The 7,690-nt window shown below is 46.6% G+C and overlaps 1 long non-coding RNA gene across 1 annotated transcript; it reads right to left on the bottom strand.

Annotated features, from left to right (window-relative positions):
* Positions 1-364: 364 nt before the first annotated feature.
* Positions 365-7,043, bottom strand: LOC138689610 (uncharacterized). The gene is made up of 5 exons (XR_011328529.1): positions 6,788-7,043; positions 5,921-6,047; positions 1,754-1,847; positions 717-788; positions 365-569 (listed from the first exon to the last, which is right to left on the bottom strand). It is a non-coding gene; the product is annotated as an uncharacterized lncRNA (long non-coding RNA).
* Positions 7,044-7,690: the final 647 nt, after the last annotated feature.

Genomic DNA, 7,690 nt, shown 5'->3' with positions numbered 1-7,690 from the left:
ACAGCGGGCCACAGCCAGACTGCTCTCTCCTGTACCAGGAGCTCTGAAAAGCTCTAGAGGCTACTTCCACCAAGCTCAGACCTGTTAAGTTCAGGGCACCTATCATGAACCTCACTTATTTTTTGCACATATGGGATGGAAGATGGTGCGTGAGCTAAGAGTTTGCCCAAGGCCCTAAATCAAAATAACAAGCAGATGTTGTAGAGTGCAAAAAATAATTTGCAATTGTCAAATGCAAAAACTTCTGTTCTCAAATGCAAGAAAATTGTAATGGTTTCCCGCAGAGAGGCTACTGGCAAGGGGTAAACGTGAAAAACAGTCCACATTCAATAGTTTTTTGCCATTAATGACTAAAAATAAAATAAAACTTTTACAAAAGTTCCAGACTTCCTCACTGGGGAATCCACAGATACAGAGGTATTTTCATATTGCTTTTTTATTTGGGCCAGCTCAGATTAAGCACAGACCACACACTGAAAGACTGGTCACTCTCTATTACAACAGCCATCTGGAATCCCCTCAGATTAAATGTGCCCAGACCGTCGCTGGTTTATGGCTGGAATAGGTTACTGCAGAAAAACAGAAAGCATAAAGTTGTAATGTCGCCAAAACCTTAAAAATAAGTAAGAAATATAGTCTGCCCTTTTAGCACTTACTTGGGGTCTGCAGAAGTGCAATAAATAAAAAATTAGAGCCACTAGCCTGTTCTGACTTACCGTGTCAGGTCTCAAATCCAGATTATGAGCTATCCATCCATCTTCCTGGTAAAGTGGATCTGTTACCATCATCTGTAAAAGAACAGAGACAGAACAGTTTACCCTACCAAAACAAAATCAAAGGGGTGGAAAATCCAGAAAATAGCCTAATGGTCTTCCCTTGGGTCCTGTCCTTATTTTTCATGGTGTCCTTTACCATCCTGGTGAACCACTGCCGCCAGCTCACTGGCCTGGCTCTGAGGCCAATGTCCCACAGACGGGGCTACCTAGAGAGAGCCCTCAGGCTCACAGTGGTGAGACCAGCCTGTACAACCCCTCTCTGACACACCGAGGAGGTGTGGGGGGCAACTGTGGCTATGCATTCATGGTCTTACACAAGGTGGTGCAGAGCTAAGATCTGGCAGTCAAGTTCTTGCTGCCCAGTGTCCTCAGGATTGCCTGGGTCGCTACTCCTCAGGGTCCTCCTGAGCACATTAACGGTCCAGATGCAGCCCGTTGCTCAAGTATGTGACTTTCAGGAGATCTCCTCCAAATGAAACTCCTTCTGGACCTTCTCAGCAACAACCAGGACGTCATTTATTCCATCCAGTCTACCTGAACTTTGCAAGGCAGTCAGAAGCCACCTTGGTCCTGACAAGCAGGCCACCAAGCCAAGGTGGAGGCTTGGCTCCAGCTGTTGGAGGTACTGGAGGTACTGGTACTGGGGTACTGGTGTGGCTGTGTCAGAAGAAGGGCTACAGCCCTGCAGATCTGCCAGCTGGGCCACTCACCCCTCCCAGGGCCACCCACAGGGTCAGGCTTAGGTGCTGTGTGGAGCACCTCACATCTGTGGCAGAATTGCCTCCCCACATCCTTACTTCATTCCTGGGGCTGTTCCCATCCCTAGCCTGGTAGTAGGCTTTCCTCGGTTCTTCCCTTTTTCTGTGGCACTGGTTGTGGCAGGAATTTACCCATAACCCCTGTTGCCATCAGCAGCAATCTCCGTGCAGGGGTGGCAGTTGCAGGTGGCTTTTCCAAAGCAGCAATCCTATACTTACTCTTTCAGTATGGAAAGGAGGACACAGGACTCCAGCCAGGCCATACACCAGGACACATCTTCTGTCCATGCCTTGGTGGTTCTGTGGAGGCAAACTGCAAAAAGGTGCATGAGGATATGAACGATCTTGTCACAGTTTTCTCACAGCTTCATGGCTGCGCACAGGACTCGGAGCAAACTCCGAAGAGGGTATGGCAGAGCACTATCCATTGCTCCAAGAGTGGGTGCTGTGGAGGGCAACATAAGGCCAGGTTTCTTATAGGTTTCACCCCTAGAGATGCTAGCTGAAGTGCATGCTGCTTTGACAGCTGGGCACCTGGGCAATGAAGAAAGCTGGCCTTGAATTTTCCAGCAGGGGAACTGTTTGTTAATGTTTTACCTGAAGACCATGCTGAAGATGGGTCAGGAAACAAGCACAGAGCAGGGCATTGGAATTCAGTCTAAACACAGCTATCAATCTCCTCATCTGGCCTTCTGATCACTGCTGTATCCCCTTGTGCAGATTCCCACGCACAAAACAACTCCCATTTAAAACAAAGCAAAGCAAACTTTTTCTTATCACCTCCCTGGCTTTGTTACACATCATATTTTCCTTCCAAGCGTAACAAAACTCTGTGGCAGGATTTATCGGCATACTGATAACACTCTTTATTCAGCACAGGTGAAAGAACAAAGTGGTGCCTCCCTGCCTGCCCTCAAGGACCTTACGTGGTGCCTACACAAACATTAACAATACGTGTAGCCTTTGCACTGTGCACTTACAGCTTGGAAGTGTCAATCTGATCTTCTGAAAGGGTATTTTTCATGATGCCTCATCACATAATAGTCTTGTAGCATCTTTAATTTAAAACAAAAGCTCCTGCAGAGGATTGCTCTTACAGTCTTACTGACCTGAAGAAATCAAGCGGGGAGATGGCATGCAGACAGCAATACCTTAGAGGATGCTGTTCGGCTCTTTCATTTTTTGTTTGACGGTAATGCAAAAAAGGCACAATCAAGATCAGCATCAGTTGTGCTGTCTGTCGCCCAAATACACAGAGAGATACAGTTGCAGGTCTAAAAATCTGTAGGCATATTTAACTAGCTGTCTTTGATCTGTGTAGCATCTTGAGGTAACAGCAACTCTCACTTGACAGATAGAGCAGAGGCTGAAGAAGCCAGAGGCCAGGTCTGCACAGTGTTATCTGCACGCACGTGCACTACCGACACTATTAAAACGAGGTGTTGTCAAAGAAAAACTTGATCTGATTCACCAAATCGTAGCTCTGTTCATGCACTGCATCCATTCTGGGAGTACTTTTAGCTGAATTTTGGCTGTTTTCCTAAGCTGATACGCAAAATCCTCAGTCCACTCTTTGCACATATGTACATGTAACAAGTCAGCACATGGTCACCACAACCGTTTATGCTGTGGAGGCACCTGAGCCATGAGCCAGCTACCAAGCAATATTCAGGAAAGCTGCACATCTTGAAGCCTGTTTCCCCCTGAGTCTGGGTGCTTTACACCTCTCATGCAGGAGTGGATTTGGGCTATGGTGTAGCAACGCAGAGGCTTCAGTAGCACTACTGGCACAAGGCAACCCTACTGCACCTCCCACCACCTTCACACCACAGCAAACCCTCTCCTCATCTGTATCAACACAACTGTTTGTGGACTGTGTGTGCTTCTAGACCTAGGAACCCTAGAAATATACATTTGCTTCTTTCTTTCAAATAGAAGAGATGCCTGATCGAATTTACAGCCTGGACCCACAAGCAGCTCTGTCAGCACAGCTATGGGAAAGGAGCGCTGCAGGGGGGAAAGAGTGACTGAAGGTGGGGTGGAGGCTCCTGAAGTTGGCACTGACACCAGCACCGGGATGTCTGCAAAGCTCGGCCTCAAGGGTATTAGGTATGAGCACCTCTGCTGCTGCCAGACAACATATGTCCATTCACAGCTGTGCCCACAAGAGTACCAGGGTGGAGAGAAGGAGAATTAGAGCATACCAAGAGAGGAAAGAGACCATTAGCTGCACGGGAACAGTGTTTTTAGGTACTGACTGCCATTGCTTTTCCTCTTTTTATGCTATTTCTCTGACATGAATAATTTAGAAAATTAATAGATTAAAAATTAATATATGCCATTGCAGAACGTGCATGAATACACATTGCCAGAGATTATCCTTTCCCCATTCATACTGCAGGCCCAAAGCTGACCCTACCCCACTAGACTCAAATATTTTTATTTTTCCTTTGTGCATTTTGCATCCAATAGCTCAAGGGGAACTGAACAAACCTGGGAAATTAAATTACCAGAGTACAAACAAGACAGATCATGACTGTGATATTTTTACACTAAAACTGAAAAATAAAAGCACAGAGAAAAGAAGGACTTACTGAAAGGGTACATGAAGAATTCCCCCTTGAGAACCTGTTTCTATGTCTTTGGGGTTTAATTTAGTCCACGGGGACTGTGGATATACTATAAATGCCTGCTGTTTCAACTGCAGGCTATTCTAAGCAACGCAAAATCTTAAAAATACACAAAGCAAAGGCATAAGCCCGAGAGAGATGGCCATGAAGTAGTATGTCCGATGTTCAACATCCTGTATCTGGTAGAAAAGTTTCTATTCAGCTCAGTTTATGGCAATTTAGAAAAAGTACTTTTATTAGAAAAAGGGAAAATAAGGTATTTCATGGTAAGCCACAAGTTAATGACCATTTGCAAGGAATTGTTGCATACTCACCAGGGAGGCAAGTTTTGTGATCCAGCCTTTGCGTTTGAGACAAGTTCCAATTTCAGTAGAATCAATGCAACACTTAATTTTTCGAAGGTAAGCCCAGTGAATACCTGTCAGTGCTCTTTCTCTTTTTAGACTCTTAGGATTCACATCACTGTATTTTCCAAGCTGCTGCTGTGTGTGAAATTTTATAAGAACTTTCATAAGTACTTTCATTATTATCTGCCTGATATGGATGTTTTGGTCAGGGTGAGGCTAAAGTCTGATACAGTGCACTCAAAATTTTCCACAGCACAGGCTGGCTTTTCTCTGGCCTGGGTTAATCAGCGCTTTGTTTCAAATCTATGTAAATTGCTTGTGATCTCTTCACCTTGAATTCACTCTCTGCTTTTCTCCTCACTTGTTTCTCCCCTGTTTTCATTCCTTAACCACTCCTCCCACTCATCTTTTAGTTTCACTTGGATTGTGCCTTCTCCACTGGAGATACAACCCTACAAAAGACAACCCCCCCAACCCCAAAGTCCAAACCCATATCACACAAGAAGCACACAATTAGTCTCCTATTTGCTGCCATCACATTATTTGCTGTGCTTGATCATTACATCCTATTTCTGCCTGGGCCCAGAGCTAGATGAAGACATATTGGGGCCACCCTACTCTCCCTTTTTTTAAACATTGCTTTGGGTCCCCTCTCCTCCCCTGCCACAAGCACCAAGCATCCAGGCTGGAGAGACACAGGGCGATGGGGCACCCCATGGGCTGGGGGGCAAATCCTCTCCTCCCCACGGCTCTCAGGCATCACCACCACCCCAGTGAGTTTCTCCCCCCCCCCCCCCCAACAGAGAAATACAGCAGCAGCAGCTAAATTGGGGAAGGTGAACACTCTGTAGAGAGGGCAGGGTCACCATCCCACAGTGGGGGACAGCCTCTCCCTACATTTCTCTATCACAACTATTGCTTGGGTGGCTTTTAAGGGGCCTGGACCCCCCAGCTTGGAGAAGCTGGGGCTCTGCAGCAGTTTTGCATGGGGCAAGAAACTGGGGCTTTTCCCCTGCTCAGCTCATTCTGAAAAAACGGGATGCTGGGAACATGCCCTCTCATTCACGGGTCATCCCAGGACATTTGGTCCCCTCATCCTCAACCCCAGGAGGCTGCGGTCCTGCAGAAGCCCTCACAGTCACTACCACCATCAGTTCCCTGGCAGCATCAGGAGACAGAAGGGCTGCAGCATATTCACCTCCTCCTGGCATCTCTTTTCTTAATGGCATCAAGGGCAAGGTCTCCAGCCTACCCCTTGCTGAGGCCTAGCTTTGTCTGTCTGTCTGTTTGTCCAGCAGGAACCAGCTGCTGATTTTGCAGTGTCTGGCACACTCGGGTTCCAGTTCTGCTGGCCCTTTAATGGCTGTTCTAACAAATCTTTTTATTAATATTTATTATGGTTGACTTACATTGCCTCACTCCATAGTGTACGAGTTGGCCTCGCAGAGCGGTCGCTTACAAGCCTTGTCCCCCGACACAGCTGCGTTTTCCGTGGTGTGCCTGATCTGCGTGTAATTCATGGCTCAGCTAGGATTTCTGTGGCATAAATAGCATTACACCATTATGAAATGACAATAGATGCCAGAGCTGTTATCCGTCGAAGTGGAGCCCAAGAGTGCAACTTCTACCAGACTAGCAACAATTAGGTTTGCAAGTGTAACCAGATCCTATTGTTAATCCCAGCTCTGTTTGGGCATCTGTAACGACTGGTTATGTTGTAAGACCATGATGGCTTCCAAGTAAGAAATCACAGTGTTCTCATTATATGCTGAGTGTTCATCACATCAGATCCATTTCTCAGCATTTAATGTTAATTACTAGCTTGGTTTTGTATTAGCTGAGAGCTAAATGATGTAGTACTGCAGAAAACTATTAAGATCTGCGTCACATAGGCAAACATAACCATCCACTTCCAGAATGTGAAATGGATAATGAGTGGGTATAAAGGAGTTCTCAGAAACCCCAGCTGAACACATTCAAGAGCAGCGCTTCCTCTTTAATGGGCTCTCTGCCAGAATGACACATCACTCTGCCTCACTGAAGTCATTTATAAACTGTCCTTCACAACACTCTTTTCTCTCCTACGTGTGCTGCTTCTCCTCTTAGGGATAGTCGCAGAGGGAGGATGCACCTGATGGTAAAACACTGCACTGTTCAGAAGAGTAAAACCCTTGGAGAAAGCAAGAACCTAACTCTCCTCAGGACTAAGCCTAGAGGAGAAGGGAGGGCAGAGCGATGTGAAAAGCAGAGCTACACAGAAGGAGTTGGCTACCAACCAAATTCCCAATTCTTTGAGGCTGACTTGGGTTTTCCACTCAAAAGCACTGCCTCGGTTTCAGACTGTAATGCAGTATCTGAAGGCATCCTGTGTAGGTCCCTGCATTCCTGGAGAAAGCCAGGCCGGAGCTGGAGGTTGAAGTAAAGGTCTGTGAGGTTTACACAGCACTCCCCCGGAGGGACGGTGCTGAGGTGTATCAAAGAGAGTGTTTAAAGGGAGGGAAAGGAGCTTCTTAAAATCTCTGTGTACCTTCCCCTCCCTTCCTTTCCTTCTGCCCAAGCACGCTCCCGTACAATGAGTCACTGGTGGTTGTCGCAGGCTTGGGATCCCCACTGTACTATTCAGCGCACAAGAACACAAACATGAAAAACTAGACCCGGAGACAGAGACACAAGAGAGCGCAGGACAATTTTAACCGTCCTGCAGGTCCAACAAACTACTGACAAGATTTTGGCCCACAGTGTTCAAAGGAGAGTCTTTCTGAAAACAGGGGCTGGAAGAAAGGGAGAGAGCATTGCACATTTTTAATGAGGAGTTCCTCCCAAGCCTGAGGAGAAAATAGCAGAGGTGCTTGCTCGTGGTTGATGAAGGTGGAAGTCAGTCTCCTGACAGTGAATGAAGGTTTATGGGCAGGGTGGGGATAGGCTCTGATAGAGCTTGCAAGTGAAGAAAAATTATTTCTGCCTGATATCACAGAGACGAGAGCCAGCACAGGGATGTGATCACCACAGAGAGAAAGGAGCCAGCAAAGAAAAAGTGACGATGGAGTAGTCCGAGTGATGGGCTAAGGAAATGACCATTGCAGCAAAGCTCCTGCTGCAATAAAAACATGAAGATGCTGGCTGCTAAGAAGCTGTGCGGACAGCCAGGAAAAGTTATATGTAGATGGGGAATGAACACA

The sequence above is a fragment of the Haliaeetus albicilla genome, chromosome 17 (assembly GCF_947461875.1).
Source record: "Haliaeetus albicilla chromosome 17, bHalAlb1.1, whole genome shotgun sequence".
In the NCBI taxonomy this organism is placed as follows: domain Eukaryota; kingdom Metazoa; phylum Chordata; class Aves; order Accipitriformes; family Accipitridae; genus Haliaeetus; species Haliaeetus albicilla.
This window is presented reverse-complemented; position numbering and strand designations above follow the sequence as displayed.